Below are 19,558 nucleotides of genomic sequence, written 5' to 3' on the forward strand. Positions count from 1 at the left end.
TTTCACTAGAAAGGCATGACAAAACATGTTAGAGAATTCATAAGAAGTTATCAAGTCTGCCAAGCCTCTAAGTATGATAATGCTTCCAGTCTAGGGTTGCTACAACCTTTGCCTATTCTAGAAGAAGTTTGGTATGATATATCTATGGACTTTATTACAGGTTTGCCTAAATCTGTAGGGAAATCAGTGATATTTGTGGTGGTTGACAGACTTAGTAAATTTGCTCATTTTATAGCTTTGGCACACCCTTTTAGTGCTGTTCAGGTGGCACAAGCTTATCTTGATAATATGTTCAAGTTACATGGTTGGCCAAGGAGCATAGTGAGTGACAGAGATTCTGTCTTTTTAAGCAATTTCTGGAAGGAATTATTTTCTCTATATGGGACAGATTTTTTGATGTGTCCTACATATCACCCTCAGATAGATGGGCATAAAAAAGTAGTTAATAGATGTTTGGAGACATATTTAAGGTGTATGTGTGGGGAAAATCCAAAGGAGTGGAGTTTGTGGTTACCCCTAGCTGAATGGTGGTACAATACTCATTTTCACACTTCTATTCAATTAACCCCTTATGAGGTTGTATACAATCAGCTTCCCCCTCTACATTTTCCATATTTGGCTTGAGAATCAGTCAATGAAGTTGTTGACAAGAGTTTATTGAAAAGAGAAGCTATGATTGATACTCTCAACTTTCATCTAAGAAGGGCTCAATCTAGAATGAAGTCTCAGACTGATAAGCACAGGTCAGACAAAGAATTTTTAGTTGGAGAATGGGTCTAGCTAAAGCTACAAGATTATAAGCAGTAGACTGTAGTTAGGAGAAGTAACCAGAAATTGGCTTATAAGTATTTTGGTCCATTCTAAATTGTTGCTAACTGTAGGCGTCGCTCGAAGTGCGCCTACGTTAAAAGCATGTGTGAATATGCTTGGCACTCATAGGAAGTGGGAATTGACGTATACGATTAGGGACAAATAAAGTAGGGAGCCGCTAACAAGTTTTTAAGGAACTTGTAAACCGTTCACGGATCATAAAAAGGAAACCAAGAATAAGGGACAACGATAGGCAACAACGATTGACCCGTGAAGGTTAAACCCCATTCATAATCCATGAGATTACTAACTCCATATGGTTCGGAACCACGAAAGGAGGATCGGGGATGATGGTACGAAGTGAGTCATGGAGTCACATTCGCCTGTACTGGCCTCTACTCGATTCTTATAGTGAAAAGTTATTCCTGCGATCTCAAAGGCATACAAAAAAAATATCAATTCGCTCCAAACTATTATGAAGCTAAATCAGTTGAATATTAATGCAACATATAATTCTAAAATATTGTGATCACTTGATTTAATAGCAAGATTAAAAAGGAACCTAAACCGGTTGTCCAAATTATCTTATTAGGCGTGATTTTCAATTACATATTCCCTTTAAACATGCAATATAGTGATCATAAAAATAATAGAATAAACATTAATATTGGAAGCAATTTAACAATAATTCCAACAATATAAAATCGTTAGAAAAATAATTGAAATAAAAGGAACATAATTCTTACTTTGATTCTGTTTGTTTGCAACTACAAAATAATAAACGAGCTAGTAACTTCACGGAAATAATAATAAAACAATAATTAAATTAAATTAAATAGAATAGAGTTGATTTGGGGCCAAACCCTCAAACAGTTCTACCTTTCACGCCTTGGCTTAAGGACAGAACCACGAGTAAAGTATGGACTCCTTGGAGTGCTTGAAGAAGGAATTTTAGAAGGGTAGGCTAGTGTTTAGGCTAGAGAATAGAAGAGAGAAAAAACTAGAGAATTAATTGGTGCCCCGTAGATCAGAAATGAGGGGGTATTTATAGAGAAAATGAGGGGGCATCGTCCCATACACTGGAACTGAAAACAAGCCCGACACCGGTGGAGGAATCCCAGACGATGGAGCTGAAAATAAGTCAGGATCCACGGGAGTCAAAACTGGCCTAAACTCAGGCTGTGAAGGCTGTGAAAACTACTGTCGCTGCCTCTGACCCTGACCCTGAAAGCGCTGGGAAGACTGAGGTTGCTGCCACTGAGCCTCCTGAAACGGCTGAGGATCCCGCGGAGACTGAGAATGCCGATGAACCTCAGGAGATCTTCTACCACGACTAGGCTCCCCCTCGTCCGAGCCTCTATGCCTCGAACGCGAGCGGGACCTTTGTTGCTTCTGAAAGGTACAAAATCAAAAGACGTCAACAAAGTTTTAGAGCTATTTTCGTGTTTATTTTCCCTTATTTTTCTTTTATTCTCTTGTTTTCTCTTTAATAAATTTTCTAGATTATTTTTGTAATTTTGGAGCATTTTAGTTTATTTTCTTTATTTTATTAATTTTATTTTATTTTCGTATTTTATTTTACTTTATTTGCTGGTCTAGTTTTTGTTTTGTTTTTATTAGTTTAGTTTTATGTCTCTTATTTTCTATTTCATTTTATTTATTTCTATTTTATTTTATTTGTCTTGGTTTTGTTTTATTTCGTCCTTTATTTATTTTCATTTTAATTTATTCTTTTTTTTCTTTGTCCCAATCCTTACTCGGTTTTGTGTGTAGGTGTTCGGGTTTCGTGTCAACTGAGTTTGGGTTTCAATTTGAGTCAAATGCCCAAGCCCCATTTCATGAGCATGCTGCCAGCTCCACTACCACGCATCACAACCACCACTACCCCTCCTGTTCTCACACCAACGCGCGAACTCATAACCACTAACAACAGCAATAACAACTCCACCACAGCCACTTCCTCACCAGCCTCCAATCACAATTCACTTTGCCACCTTTCCCCTGCAAACCCACCATCAACCTTCACGAACCACCACCGCAACATCCCTCACATCACCACTCACACGCACATCAACCAACACCATCAATCACCCCCGTACAATCACCAATTCACCCGCATCGACTAGCGCACCTAAACCACCATCTCTACTCAATTCCACTCACCTCCATTTCCCCTGCTCCAATTCGCAACACCCTGCTGCAACCACTCACCAACCCAGCACAATCAACCACGACAGCCGTAACAACCACCATAGCCACCAATCGACTCAACCAAGTAACAGGCACCACCACCTCCAATCTACCACCTGACCAGCAATCAGCCGCACCTGCACCACCGTCAACAACTAGCAACAATTAAGCAACCAATCGAACCAAATTCACATGAGCAAAATGCAATTCCAATTGGGTTCGATCAAACCGTTGAGAGTTCGGTCGAAGTACGAGTCAGAGACTTTCAAAGTTCTGTAAATTGAAGAGGTGTGGTAGAACACACCCATGGTTCGACCAAACCAACCCCGTAGTTCAGCCGCACCAACCCGTAGTTCGACCTAACCATGTCACGAGCTTTGCGCGTGACTCTTAATGAAGATCAAACGATTTTTATATGATGCTTGATGATAAACAAGGAGGATGAACGGTGGTGATTCTTTGATGAAGCTTGATGATGGATTTTGATGAATGGAGAAGATGATAATTGAAGCAGCCAAAGAATCGAAGAAGAAGAAATAGGGGCTGATTGTTTTTGGTGGGGATTTTGTGGGTTTATTTTATTTTTATTTTCTTTTTCTTTTATTTTTAATTTCTTTCTTTTCTTTTCCCTTTTTCTTATTTCTTTCTTTTATTTTTGTATTTAGTTCTTATTTTACTTTTCCTTTTTAATTAATTTATTTTCTTTTCTTTTATTTTTCTATTTTTCCTAGCTTAATATATATACCCATTTTTGGGGTAATTAAATAATTCAAGCACCATCTATTCTATTCTCTAATTAGTTTTAGGAGAGCTTCTCTCTCTAGGTTTAGGTTAGAATTAGGGTAGTTTAGAGAGAGAAAGTAAGGGTTTCACTATGATGAACTTGGATATTGAAGAAGAAATTGATTATCTTTTCTATAGACTTTCATCTTCAATCAATGAGAATCTCTAACTCTCTCTCCTCTATTTTTATTTGCTTTATTTTGATTATTATTTTAGTTGTTGGTATTGCTTGTTAATCATGTTTATTCTTGATTATTTGTTAATTAATCTTGTTATTAGCATGATTAGTGAGTAATTTCCCCATTAAGGGGATGGTTGTGGTGTAGCTGGATCTTGAGCATGTTCTAGGGTTTAGAATTGATTTATTTGTGATTAAAGTATTTATATGCTTGATATTCTTTAATATTCTTGCAAGTGCACATTGTTGGTTGATTAAAGGTGAATCTTTGCTAACAAGAAACGGAAGTTGACTTAGTTAAGGTGCATTGCTATCGATTGTTATTTAATAGTACCTCCTAGTATATGGTTCTAATGTGGAAACATAGAGGCTATGTTAGGAGAAGCCAATTGACCCCGGAAGGCGGCTAGATTGGACCTTTTACTTCGATATTCATGCATGTTTAGTTCATAATTAATTCGATTTCTATGCCTTTGTTTATGTGCAAGTGAATGCTATACCTAAACCATTTCCCTTAATGTTTTATTTCTTGTTTTAGCATCTTTAGACTTTAGTTTATTTATCTCCTATTCCGGACTAGCTTAATTGTCGATAATATTTGGTGGTGTGTATCCGTTCTCTGTGGTTCGACCCCTATGCTTGCCTTATACTCGTATTAGGTTTGTTTAGGTTGTATAAATTGTATTTGATCTAGGGATAGACAATTGACGACGCGTTTATTCCCTTGTCAAAACTCCTCAAAAGAAATCAAACCTCAGGAAGGCGGGGTAGAGGATCCAGAAAGGGGAGTAAGTCCTGCGCATAATCACCCTCCATGCGCACAAGCTCCTGCCAAGGAAGAGTGTAGCGCTCTCCCCTTTTTATCAACTCCCTAAGCAAGCGCGAGTCCAGCATCGACTCCGGTGGAGATTAGGGCACCACAAAGCGATCACCACTGTGCTGACGAACAACACACTCCCCCAGATACCAGAAAAATCGTCCGGTGCCAACCAAAACAGTGCGGTGCGCTGAAAGCTGCAAGGCCTCAAGAAGATTAGTCATCCCAGCCCAAGGACGATACTTGACATCAATGGAAACCTGAAAACCATAAAAAGTTAGCATGAAACACCGGAAATAACGTCAAACAGAAAATAACAGGCTACAAAACTAATTCTTACGCCAACAGAAGAGGTGCCTCGGCGTAGCAGCCCGCACAGCGCAGAGACAGACTCCACTCGTGAATCTCCTCGGTCACGCCAGCTGGCCCCGACAGGGAAGTCATGAACCGCTCCATGATGCCGTCGAGGAGCCAATCCTAAGAAGTACTCGTAGAACCATAGCTGCAATGAAAAGTAATCTTTGAGCACATGAGTCGAACAAATTAAAATAAAACAAGAAGAGGAAAGGATTGTCACCTCTACGACTCTCCATAGGCCGTAGACAGTGATGGAAGACTCGTCGTTTAGCTGACAACAGCCATGGCGTAACGACAAGAGAAGGTTGGCATATTTGAGGCTGGCCCAGCTAAAGGATCCTATCTCACTGATCCTGACTAAAGAAGGGAGGTGACAAAGGAGTGCACGTGAACTCCTATCAAGAGAAAGAGTCATGGAAATGAGAATCAGAATGAAGATCCGCACTCGCTGCTCAGCCGATGTCTCCTCCATGTCAAAACCACGGGCTAGGACCGAAGCCAGCTCCGATCGCCCGCTCCTAGGACCACCTCGAGACACAAGCAGGGTCCTGATATGCTGAGCGATCGGACCTAACAAATCGGCTGCCTCAGCCGCTCCCCAAGAAAGATCAGACATCTGTGCTACGGCTCGGTCAGTGAAGCGTAGACCACTAATCATGCTAAAGTCCAGAGGGGTCACTGTCATCTCCCCCCAAGCAAAGTGAAAGGTGTTGGTAGTATCCCAAATATACTCCAACAATGCGCGAACGAATGTCGCACCACAACACCGGGGGCTGCGAAACCCTACGACCGCTGAATAAAATTCCACTAAACCAGCTGATTCCCATAAGGCGTTCGTAGCAAGATCCCTCGTGATAATATGGTGAAGTTGAGGAATCAAATCTCCGGCTTAAGAACTGTGGTGGCGAAGCGTGCCGTCAACTATGCCGGCAAGTGGGCGATGAGAAACGTGGTTCTCACGACAGAAAACCAACTGGTCTGAGGTCCACGGGGGTGGAACCCACCTACCTCTACTTGTAGAGGCCCGAGGCGTCGACTCTAAGGCGTCGTCATCCATACACTCGGGAATCGTGGGAGTGTCCGCCCGAAAAGCCTGACGCTGGCCATGGGTAGAAAGATCGCGATCCCGTCGTCTAGGCATGCTATTATAAAAATAAAAATCTAAATGCTTAGCATCATTTCCTAAAACATTTAGTTATTTATATCGAATTGCATTTTAATAAAAAATCTAAATTCTTAGCATCACTTCCTAAGTTATTTAATTATTTATTGCATTATACGCTAAATTTTTACCTCAAGGCTAAAAATTGGCAAAATAATGGAATTATTTATAGTATTTAGTTTCTCCATGACGAACTAATACTATGTTCTCCTAATTGCATGATACTATGTTCTCCATGACAATGTAGTACATACACAATACAAAACATGTCTCAAAATTGCACAAAAACAATAGATCGACACATCATAGCATATTTTACAAAGATCTACAACCAACATGTCATTATTTTAAGTGCAAAAGAACAACATGAACAACAAAGAACACCATTTACCAAGTAGTACAAAAAAATGGTGATTTGCTCAATTCTTCACCAAATCATGCAATTTTTGTCTCAAATCGCTCACAAACACACATACACACATATGCAAGTAAATTCATGGCAAGAATTTCAACATAAACCTCAAAATCAAAAAATCCCCAAATTGATTTTTAAGGGTTTTTACATGAAATTATTTGAAGCAAATTTGGGACAAAAATAAAAGGAACTTACATAGGTCCTTGTGGAGAACCAAAAATGAAGAAAGCAGCAAAAAGTTAGAGCCAAATTGATGAAAGTTTGAGCTCCAAAATTCGCAAAAACCCGAAAACACCAGAGCAGCCGTCGCGACACATTCAGCTTCCACCACGACACGGTGAGCTAGTACCGTGTCACGTATCTTAAATATCGTGTCACGGTAATTTTAGGATTCGCCGGAGCTCCGATAAACAGCAACAGCAGCACAGCAGTGAGCAGCAACGAATAGAAGCAAGCAATAGAAAAAAATAAAAAAAAAAAAGAGGAAAAAAACCGCAGAACCGCCGCGCCACGGAAGAGATCTCCGCTTGACGGAAAAAAAACTCCGAGCGCCGGTGACCGTTGCCGTGGCTCGGGAATTTGAGTAGAAGAAAAAAGAAAATAGAGAAGGGGAAGTGCGGAAATAGCAAGAAAATGGAAGAGAGCAGCTCGAATTTAAAGCCAAAACAAGCATCCCGTTACATCCCGTTTCCCCGTGCGACGGTTTCTGTTACCTTGTAACGGTAACATATTGTTATGGCACACGTGGTTTGGACTGGTCAAAGATGCCAGTTTATTGATTCGCAGCCATCAGATTTCCCGCGTCACGGGAATTTGCTCCGCCTGACGGGGATCCCTGCCGTGTCACGGGAATCCTTTTTCGTGACACGGTGGTCCTGCGCCTGCCCTGCATAGCTAATTGCGAATATTCCTGGCATTTTGACCAAAGCTGCACGATTTTCCGCGCAAATTGGACAATTAATTTTTTGGTAAAATTACGCGGAAAATTCTAACTGACGGTTGAAGGGTATCAAAATTACCTTTTTGGCCCTAAGAAGCGTCAAAATCAATTTTGTCGATATTTCAAACACCTAATATGGTCGGATAATCGACTTGAAGGTGTGAATCATCTGTGGCCCACGTTCGGGGATAATTGAACCATCATACACTTGCAAATTTCAGCGATTACAGTAGTCGTCGGCTTTCCTGAAGCATGGAAAGGGTTATCGATGGATTTTTCTTTAAGTATAGAAAACCGCCAAGTCGGCTTTCCTCAAGCATGGAAAGCGTTATCGGTGGATTTTTCTTCAAGTATAGAAAACCGCCAAGTCGGCTTTCCTCAAGTATGGGAAGCGTTATCGGAGAATTTTTATTCAAGTATAGAAAACCGCCAAGTCGGCTTTCCTCAAGCTTGGAAAGCGTTATCGGTGGATTTTCTTCAAGTATGGAAAGCGTTATCGATGGATTTTTTCTTCAAGCATAAAAACGGCCAAATTCCTTTGTCAGCTTTCCTCAAGCATGGAAAGTATCATTGGTGGATTTCTTCAAACATAGAATGACACCGAATTCGTACATCGACTTTCCTCAAGCATGGAAAGTATCATCCGGTAGGTTTTATTTTATTGTTTTATTATTTAGTTTTGGCCCAAACCTTTTATTTATTTTATTTGCTTATTTTCTTATTTTAGCCCAAATAATAATAAATAAGAAAAAGGCTCGAAATTATCAATCGGCACTTAAAATGCTGAACGAAATTAGGGTTAAAAATGTATTTACACGGAAAAGCGGGATGAAAATTCCCGCGCCACGGCAGGAATCCACCGTGTCACGGGAATCATTCCCGTCAGACGGTGGGATTTCCCGTGACACGGGAAACCTGCTGTGACACAGGAATTTTCGTTTCCTTTCCGCGTAAACCCTTAGCGCGTTTTCTTCCCCGTTTACTAAAAATTTCCCGCGTCACTTTAAAATTGCACCGTGTCACGGGAATGTTTCCCGTCTGTTTGCTGTGTCGCGGGATACTTTTTTAGGGTTTTTATCATTTTAGGGTTCCGTGTGCTCCCTCAACACATTTTCTCTATAAATACCCCCTCATTTCTGATCTACGGGGCACCAATTAATTCTCTAGTTTTTTCTCTCTTCTATGCTCTAGCCTAAACACTAGCCTACCCTTCTTATTTCAAAATTCCTTCTTCAAGCACTCAAAGAAGTCCATACTTTACTCGTGGTTCTGTCCTTAAGCCAAGGTGTGAAAGGTAGAACTGTTTGAGGGTTTGGCCCCAAATTAACTCTATTCTATTTAATTTAATTTAATTATTGTTTTATTATTATTTCCTTGAAGTAACTAACTCGTTTATTATTTTGTAGTTTCAAACAAACAGAATCAAAGTAAGAATTATGTTCCTTTTATTTCTATTATTTTTCTAACGATTTTATATTGTTGGAATTATTGTTAAATTGCTTTCAATATTAATGTTTATTCTATTATTTTTATGATCACTATATTGCATGTTTAAAGGGAATATGTAATTGAAAATCAAGCCTAATAAGATAATTTGGACAACCGGTTTAGGTTCCTTTTTAATCTTGTTATTAAATCAAGTTATCACAATATTTTAGAACTATATGTTACTTTAATATTCAACCGATTTAGCTTAATAATAGTTTGGAGCGAATCGATATTTTGTTTGTATGCCTTTGAGATCGCAGGAATAACTTTTCACTATAAGAATCGAGTAGAGGCCAATACGGGCGAATGTGACTCCATGACTCACTTCATACCATCATCCCCGATCCTCCTTTCGTGGTTCCGAACCATATGGAGTTAGTAATCTCATAGATTATGAATGGGGTGTAACCTTCATGGGTCAATCGTTGTTGCCTATCGTTGTCCCTTATTCTTGGTTGCCTTTTTATGATCCGTGAGAGGTTTACAAGTTCCTTAAATAACTTGTTGGCGGCTCCCTACTTTATTTGTCCCTAATCGTATACTTTTAATTCAGTTCCAGTGTATGGGACGATGATTCCACCGACGATTCCCATGTCTTTGAGTCAGTCTACACCGTTTTCCAGTTGGACGGGTCCTGCTTTGAGTTTGACTGCTGCCGGAGTTACAGGGACTAGTAGGGATACTACTCCTCGTACTCGGATGATGGCGGGACTCTTTGGGTCACCGTTCCCATATTCACAGGCTGGAGATGATACTGATCCTAACTCTTCTAATTCTGCAGATTTTTGACCGAGGGTCTTTATTTGTACATAATGTGATGACACTTGACGCTGCTTATCTATTATGGCTCATTTTGTACATTATTCACAGTTTATGTATTTATTAGTGTGTGTTAGTGTGTGCTTGAGACTCATTGTGTGTGATTGTGTATTTATTAATAACGCGACAAAAAAACGTAAGTGGAGTAAATGGAAGGTACCGACCTTCCCCAAAAAGAAAAAGAAATAAAAAGACAAGAAAAATAATAATAATAATAACTAGAATAAATAAATAAATATATAAATAATAAAGAAAAAATAGAAATAAAATGAATAAAATACTAAAAAATAATAAATAAAAATAAAATGATAAAAATAACAAAAAAAAGAAAAAACAATAAAGAAAAAAAGTTGAGAATTTTAATAGGAATGAAACTCTCGGAAGACAGAAAAATAAATGGTGAAGATAAAATACTAAAAATAATCCGGATAGACATAGGAAAAGATTAAAAAATAAAATGCGTGGGCGCCGCAACACGGCACTGTACACCGTGTCACGGCAAAAATTTTTGTGTCGCGGCACAAATTCCCGTGACACGGTGGGACTCCCCGTGTCACGGTGCGCGTATTCTACAACGGTGTGGTTTACGCGTATGGAAAGATAATTTATGAGTAGTTCCGAGCGCTTTTGCTATAAAATAGGACCAGTATATTCGTGATATGCATAATTACGAAACACAAAATAATTAGAATTTCATATTTTAATAATAATGTCTCAGAATTTTGATAATACATTGCGCGACTTGTCTTATTCTTTGACCAATGCTGACAAAAGAGAGTTATAATTTTTTCATGTCAGGGGTTTACTAGCCCTGAGGCATGTTGCGATTGAAAATGATTTTCTTAGGGAAGCATTAGACTATTGGAGTCCAGAAACACATTGTTTTAAATTTGATTACGATGAAATTTGTCCCCCTGCCGGAGGAATTCGGTGCCATCTTTGGATTTCCTGCCAGAAATCTTATTGCCATGCCTACCCTACGGGAGTATTATTACCAAGACTTTGAACGCCATCTGAATCTAACAGATCCAGATTTAAATAGAATTGTGTGTGGTAATGAGGTTGACTTAGAAAAACTTGCAAATTTATATTTCAATCGCCCTATCTCTGAGTCTTTTCATGCATACCGTAGAAGGGCATATATTTTTTGCATGTTTAGCAAGCTTTTATTTGCAAACGGTAGGGTAGGACATGCTTGTCTAGCGTCTGTGCTTGAACATGTTGAATCTGGGAGGTCTCTTATGCCTACGTGCCTTGGAGAAACATTTCGTGGCCTTGACGAAGCAAAAGCTGACCGGAAAGCCATCAGGAAGGGCTCTCTAGTACTGCTGCAAGTAAAAATACACTCCGAGTAGCTCCCGTGACACAAAACAGGCACCGTGTCACGGTGGCTCCCTGCCGTGACACGGTGAAATCTGCCGTGTCACGGGGAATATGCAATTTTTTTTTTCGACTGTTTTTTTTTTTTTTTTTTTTTTTGCAGATTTGGTTGATGGAGCGTTTAGAACTATTTGAAGCCCCCGGCGATATTGAAAAATATGGCCCTAACGATCTAGTCCGCAGGAAGAAGAAATACTCTGTGAACATGTCGTATGAAGACTGGAAAAATTTCTTTGCAAAGAGAGAATTTTCCATTCGTTGGGTGGTGCCTTGGTGGAGGCTTACTAGAATGGTTGGTACGAATGATACTCCGTATTGTCGTGTTCCTAGTATCTCAAAACTGACTTTTTATTGTCCTTCTCGACTGTTGCGGCAGTATGGACTTGAACAAGTAGTTCCACACTATAACGATAGTCCTCGTGAAGTATTGTTGCATGAAAGTAACGTTCATAAATACAAGACTTATTGGAATGGAAGACCTTTGTGGACCGTTTCTGCAAGTAAGCAAGCTCCTTCTCCCTTATCTAGTGCATACAAGGCATGATTGAATCCTAGAAGTAGGAGGGAACGAGTCAGATCACGTAAATCTGATTTGAAGAGCCGTCTTGGAAATAAGAAAGCGCCTCCTAAAGATCATATAGGTCCAAGAACGCAAGGGATTGAGTTTAAGACTCCTATAATGCCAAAAAGGAAGAATTATGTGAAAGGGAAGGGTAAGGAGAAAATGGTTTATAGAGAGAAACAACCAAAGAATTTTAAGAAAGGTAAAAGGGGTGAAAGTTCGACTAGGGGTGTGACGGTTTGGGCTACAAAAGACACATTAATGGTGAAGGCCGACCTAGTTGAAAAAGAGAATAAGGTTCCTAAGGTGAAGAGGGATTAGATCAGTATTGCTTTGCTTTTATGATTTATATTTTTTTTAAATAAGGCGCATGATGCCAATATAATTGTAGTCACATTTATTTCAATAATAATAGCATATTTATTATAGCCTTAAATAAAAATTACAATGATTTTTTTTATCCGATTCAAGGAGTCGGAAGCAATGGAAAAATAAAAAAAAAACATCGAACAAATACTGAATTCGCACAGACTGCGTCACTAAAAAAATCGAAAAATATGAAATTCCACCGTGCCACGGTGAAAAATTCCGTGACACGTTGGAAATTCCCGCGTCACGATAATTTTCTTTTTATTATTTTTTTTTTATTTTTTTTTTCTCAGTTCCATCGTGCCACGGTGGACTGTGCCGTGACACGGTTGAAGGTCCCGTGTCGCGGAAAAACTCCTTTTTTTTTTTTGCTCAGTTCCACCGTGCCACGGTGGACTGTGCCGTGACACGGTGGAAAATCCCGTGTCGTGGCAAAACTCCTTTTTCTTTGCTCAGTTCCACCGTGCCACGGTGGACTGTGCCGTGACACGGTGGAAAATCCCGTGTCGCGGCAAAACTCCTTTTTTTGTCGTGACGCAATGCTGAACTGGCGCGTATGCCTGATCGACGGAGGAAGGATTTTATTTTTTAAAGTTGTCGGGCCCCCTTGAGGGGTAGCCTACGTATCCTTAAGAAGGAATCAGGCCAAACGTAGCTCTATTGGGTCATGAACCCATGCAACTAGGCATAGAATTTCTTGAGTTGATCCAAGTTGGTTAAATTGTTGAAACCGTTACCGTCCATGTCTACCAGTTGTGCCGCTCTGCCAGACAAGATGGCTTTAACAATGTACGGGCCTGACCAATTTGGTCTGAATTTTCCTCTTGTATCTAACACATTTTTGCGAAGTGCCTTAAGCACCAGGTCACCCTCTTTGATGTTCCTAGTCTTGACTTTTTTATTAAAATGTCGCGCCATACGCTGTTGGTAGGTTTGGACATGATGCAAAGCTGCCAAGCGTTTTTCATCGAGCAAGACTAGTTCATCATATCTTGCTCTAATCCAGTCAACTTCATTTAGTTGACTTTCCAACGCGATTCGGAGAGAAGGGATTTCGAGCTCTATTGGTTGTACAGCTTCAACTCCATAGACCAAAGAGAAAGGGGTAGCCCTCGTTGATGTATGAACAGAGGTTCGATAACCCCAAAGGGCGAAATGTATCTAACTTGGCCAATCCTTGTAAGTTTCTATCATCTTTTCGATGATAATTTTCACATTTTTGTTGGCCGATTCGACCGCACCATTTGTTTGTGGTTTGTATGGTGATGATCTGTGATGCTTTATATGATATTTCTGTAATAATCCGCGCATTCGGCTTGGAAATGCGTTCCATTATCGCTGATCGTCTCATGAGGTACCCCATAGCAGCATATGATATTTTTCTCAATAAATTGAGCAACGTGCTTCGCCGTTAGCTTAGCATATGAGGCAGCTTCGACCCATTTGGTGAAATAGTCGATCGCTACGAGGATGAATTCATGCCCCCCTTGTCCTGATGGCATTATTTTTCCAATGATGTCGATGCCCTAAGTGGAGAAAGGCCATGGAGAAGTATACGTGTAGAGAAGCAAAGATGGAACATGCTGTAAATTTGCGTAGACTTGACACTTCATACATTTCTTGACGTATTCGTGGCAATCTCTCTCCATAGTAGTCCAATAATAACCTTGTCGTAGAATCTTTTGGACTAACATCTTTGCATTCATGTGCGTTCCACATATACTGGCATGAAGGTTTTCCATGGTTCCGTGTGCTTCTTTCTTGGCTATGCATAAGAGATTTCTCCCCATTGCAGTTCTCTTGTGGAGTTCTCCCCTGATGAGCACATACTTGTGAGGTCAGGAGCCTCAAAGCACGGCGTGCGTGCCCTTTTATCAGTATTAGGAGGGTATTCTCCTCTTGTCACATAATTAAGGATGTCTGTATACCATTTCTCTTCATCTTCTTCTTGTGATTCTTGTTCATCGTCGAGTGCGTGAACATAAGCCGGTTCATATCTTCTTTCTATGGTCAACGGCATTCTAATTGTATCCATTGGAATTCGCACCATTGATGCTAATTTAGCTAGTGCGTCGGCGAATTGGTTTTCTTCTCTCGGCAAATACGTATATTCCACTTCATCTAGTTGCTCCGTGAGAGTTTCTAAATGAGCTTGGTACGTAGCTAGACTTTCACTTCTCACCTTCCATCTCTTAGATATTTGGTTAACGATTAGTGAAGAATCACCGTAGATTCTGAGCTTCTTAATTCCCAAGGCGACTGCTGTTTCTAACCGTCCATCTCTTAGATATTTTGGTATGAAGCTCCATCAAAATAAAGCGTCCAGCTATCATCTTCGGTCATGAGTAAATCTTCGTCAGGGAAATCGTACTCATCTTCTTCTTTCTCAACTTCTTCTAGCGGAAAGTCTGCTAAGAAGTCAGAAACCGCGGAACCTTTGATGGCCTTTTTTGGTACAAATTTCAAGTCAAACTGAGCAAGATTGACTATCCACCTCGATAATCTGCCATTGAGCGTTGCTTTTTCGAACAAGTATTTGAGAGGATCCATCTTGGACACAACATGCACTGTATAAGTGAGCATGTAATGTCTTAGTTTCTGTGCGGCCCACACAAGTGCGAGACATAAATTTTCAAGTGATGACGATTGCATTCTCCTTGCTTTCAATCTCTTGTGCTAGCATTGCCCCCATCGTTTCTCTTGTGACCGTAAGGTAGAGTCGAAAAGGAAAGTCAGGTATTGCTGGCGCTAGCACGGGTGGGTTTTCCAGGTACTCTTTGATTTTGTCGAAAGCTTTTTGCCAATCGTCATCCCATGTGACTGGGACATTTTTCTTAAGCTTCTTGAATATAGGTTCACATATCGCTGTGAGTTTTGATATGAACCTACTTATATAATGCAGCCTTCCAATGAAACCTCGAATCTCCTTCTCATTTTTGGGCGGTGGCATGGCCATGATCGCTTTTACTTTTGTGGGATCTATTTCAATCCCTCGAGAACTAATCACATATCCAAGTAATTTGCCTGACGTGACTCCGAATGCACACTTTGCTGGATTTAATCTCATGTTGTACTTGCAGAGTCTTTCAAAGAACTTGCGAAGTGCAATGATGTGGCCTGGGCGATCTTTAGACTTAACGATCATATCATCGACATAGACCTCCACCTCTTTGTGCATCATATCATGTAACAATGTTGTAGCTGCCCTTTGGTAGGTGGCACCCGCGTTTTTCAACCCGAATGGCATTACCGTATATCTTCCTCAGCCATCAATACTTGATTATATCCGGCGTAGCCGTCCATGAATGATAGGAGTGCATGGTTTGCTGTGTTATAGACCAGAATGTCAATGTGAGGTAGAGGGAACCCATCTTTCGGGCTTCCTTTATTGAGGTCCCTGTAATCAACACACATTTTGACCCTTCCATCCTTCTTTGGAACTGGAACCACATTTGCTATCCATTTTGGATACTTGGATACTTTGATGAAACCTGCGGCCAACTGCTTTCTAATTTCTTCTTTAATTTTGAGAGCTACATCCGGTTTCATACGGCGCAGCTTTTTTTTGACAGGCTTCATACCTGGAATGAGTGGTATCGTATGCTGAGCTATATCCCTGTCAATTCCTGGCATATCTTGGTATGACCAAGCAAATACATCAAAAAATTCACTAAGCAAGTTAATTAGCTCTTTGTGTTCATCTTGACTTAGTGTTAATCTAATTTTTACTTCTTTAACAGTCGTATTATTGGAAATATTAACTGTGTATGTATCTTCGATAACTACCGTTTTATTTTCGTGTTCTTCCATTGCTTTTATTATTTCTTTGTCATTTTTATCATTAGCAAAGAAATATTGATCAGGGCTAGGGGAATGATACGCACCGTAAGCAAAGGTACTCATTTTATTGAATTCATCGGTTAATACATCAAGAGGGGCAAGGTCAGCTGCGACCTCACCGGAAAGAGAAGACTCAACAAGAGACAGGATTGGACTCTATACCAGAAAGAGGGTCGGCCTCAGATTCTAAGGACTCGTCTAGACTTAGAATCAGACTCGAACTCAGACCCAGACGACTCAGACTCATCAAACATAGGACCTTCGCCAGCGGTTATCTCCAGCTTCTCTCCACTTGGCGTGGTGATCTTCAATGTCTTGCGTCGTCCGTTTGAAATATTATCAGCTTGGACGATTAGCTCGGAGGGGTGAAAATCCTTGTTTGCCATAATAGCTTGAACGAGCTCGGAATTATCATTACAGACGGTCTTAGATTCATTCTTCTCCATTCCAAAAAGAAGGTTAATGCCTAGATCATCAGAGTTTGGGCTAGCTGGTTTCTTAGTTGTGAAGAGATCTTCGTCTTGATCAACAAAGTAGCAATCGAGGAACATCTCGAATCCTGGTTCACGCTTCCCATCGTGGACGAATGGCTCAGGGAATTCATAGCATGGGAAGTCTTCCCCTTCTTTGATGTACTGGCCATTGAGGGTGAATGGATATGGATCCATGGCCATTTCCGTCTTCGTGATTCGAGCGTTATTGCGAGCCTTCATCTTCAAGAGGGCTTGTCTCACATCTTCTTTTGTTGGCTTGAAATCCTAAGCCAAAAGTATCCTTCTTGAATGCACCAGGATGGCCCCAAAGTTCAGCCATTTTCTTTTTGAGCCCAAGGGTCATTCCAGGGAAATGCCCTTACTTCTTCATAATCGCATTAATGTTGGTGTTTGAATAGGGATCGAAGTCGAGATGACATTTCTCCTCTTCTTCGATCACAAGAACATCATCAAGTGAAAACCCCCCAAAGATCTCCGTCATGTTCGACATGGACGATAGGAGTGTCGATAACTTAAATGCGCATAGGAGAGGCATCAAAGGTAATTGGAACCCCTCCAACTATGGCTTTCACTTTCTGGTGCAGCGATGATGGAATCGCCTTTAGCTCATGAAGCCAAGGGCATCCTAACAACAGATTGAAAGAGGCCTTAATATCTACCACCTGAAACTTGGTGCAACGTTCAATGGCCCCAGTAGTTATGTTTAGTGTGATAGTTCCCACGGCTTGACGGCGAGTATTATCTTAAGCACGAATCCCTTGGGTCGAGGGAATTAGTTCTTCATTCTTTATGCCCAACTTCTTTGCAGTGCGGAGTGGGCATACATTGATTGCAGAGCCGTTATCAACCAGGCTCATAGGAACATTCATCTGCCTACACACCACAGTGAGGTGTAAGGCCTTATTATGTTGATCCCCTTTCGGGTGCAGATCCTTCTCAAAAAACGAAATCAGATTGCTAGTACTTGGCAATTCAGTAGTGAGAAAGTTGACCAGTCCTTGAGGAGTCATGTCATCATCAACTCCTATTTTCACCAGAGCATTCATCACATCTTTCGATGATCGTGGGAGGTGGCCAAAAGCTTCCATGCATTCATCTCCACCTTGGTCTTTTGCAATTGTTTGACCACGTTGTTCACAGGGTCGATGGGATCAACTATCGGATGTAATTATGGTGGAGGTGGAGGTGGACTAGGTTGTTGCAACGTCCACTTCTGGTGAGAACCTTGACCTCAAGGTCTCCCCAAACATCTTCACCTGTGCCAAGAGATGAACAGGCTATATCCTTGAGATAGACGTCTTCATCGTCACTATCCCAAATTCCATTCACTTCTTTAGAACTCGAGACAAATACAACTTCCGGCAGAGGTTCATTCACAGGTTGAATGAGTATTGACGGGTCAAAGGAGACTTCATCTCCCATGATAGCCAAAGCATCGGAAAGAGGACCTGTTTGAATGTTAGGCTTCTTGCCCCTGGAGGGACAGGAAGTTGATTAGCATCAATTAGGTCTTGGATTGCATCCTTCAACCTCCAACACTTCTTAGTATTATGACCCTTTCCTTGATGAAACTTGCAATAAGCATTGGGGTCATAGCTAGCGGTCCTATTCTCTGGTCGAGGTTCTGGAAATGGTCCAATTGGCATAGTCAGTCCTTGACCATGCAAATGGTCAAAAACAGCATCATAAGTCATTCTCAAAGGTGTGTAAACTCTCCTTTTCCTTTGGAATCTTTGAGGAGGAGCATTAAGGGCCAACACATCATTAATATTGATATTGTTGGTAGCATTGTTGGGCTTGGAAGACGAAGAAGACGGAGTGTCGTTCTTCTTGTTTTTCCAAGTGCTGTTATTATTATTGCTAACAACAGTCTTCATTAGTTCGTCCTCGATATTAGTTCCAATATCGTATACAGCTTCAAAGGTACTCAGAGGCAGAAACTTTAGGTGTTGCTTGTACTTATGAGTCAGATTGGCAATGAATAAGTGAACCATCTCTTTTTCCTTGGGGGGATCCACCAAGAGCGCAGCTGTTTCCTTCCACCTGCTTAAGTAAGTGGTGAAGCCTTCATTCTCTTTCTGTTTAAGAATGGAGAGTTCACGTTCAGAATTTTTGGCCTGGATGTTACACTTGTAACGATTCATAAAGCTTTCAGCAACATCCTCCCAGGTCGTGACATGTTTGGATTCCAAAGAGTAGAACCACTGTTGACAGGCATGCTCCAAGGAAAGAGGGAAACTGTAGGGAAGAGTGTCACATCTACTCCCTTAAGAGCCATGGTTGCAGAAAAAGCCTTCAAATGGAAAAACGGATTATCAGTAGGCTTGAATTTGGGAATGTCAGCAGTGGAAAACTTCTCAGGAAGCTTGTCCCTTATGGACGAAAAGGTGACAGGTTGTTCCACATAAGTGAATTCTTCAGAAATCTTACTCATCTGTTCCTTAATCTTGTCCATTGCAGCGGTAGTGACATTGTTTTGATTGTCTTGCTCTACCGTGTAGACTCTAGTGGTGAGTGTTTGCATCATGTTAGACAACATTTCAGTTGTCTTCTTGATGTTCTCGATGTCTTCCTTAGTAGCCATTAGTTGAAAGTAGACTGGAGATGGATCTTGTGGAGATGATTGTGGTGGTTTCCTTGTACGCCTCTTTGGTATAAGAGGTTGTTGAGGTATTGACTCGAACCGTAACAGTCTACCCCTGCTTCTTGACCAAGTGTTGTGACACCGAAACAAACACACCTTTAATGACCAAACTTAACCTTAACCCATCCGGATATAAAAAAAAATGAATTTTAAAAATTTATAATTTTGAAATTCTATTTGTTTATTATTTTTTTTTTAAATATGGGAGGATACTATCCGACTTACTCCGAAAAAAACGACACAAAAAAGAGACTACCCTAAAATACGGTCAAAAAGTGGTGCACGACTAAAGAAAAAAAGTGTGTGAACA

Source organism: Chenopodium quinoa, unplaced genomic scaffold, assembly GCF_001683475.1.
Source record: "Chenopodium quinoa cultivar QQ74 unplaced genomic scaffold, ASM168347v1, whole genome shotgun sequence".
In the NCBI taxonomy this organism is placed as follows: domain Eukaryota; kingdom Viridiplantae; phylum Streptophyta; class Magnoliopsida; order Caryophyllales; family Amaranthaceae; genus Chenopodium; species Chenopodium quinoa.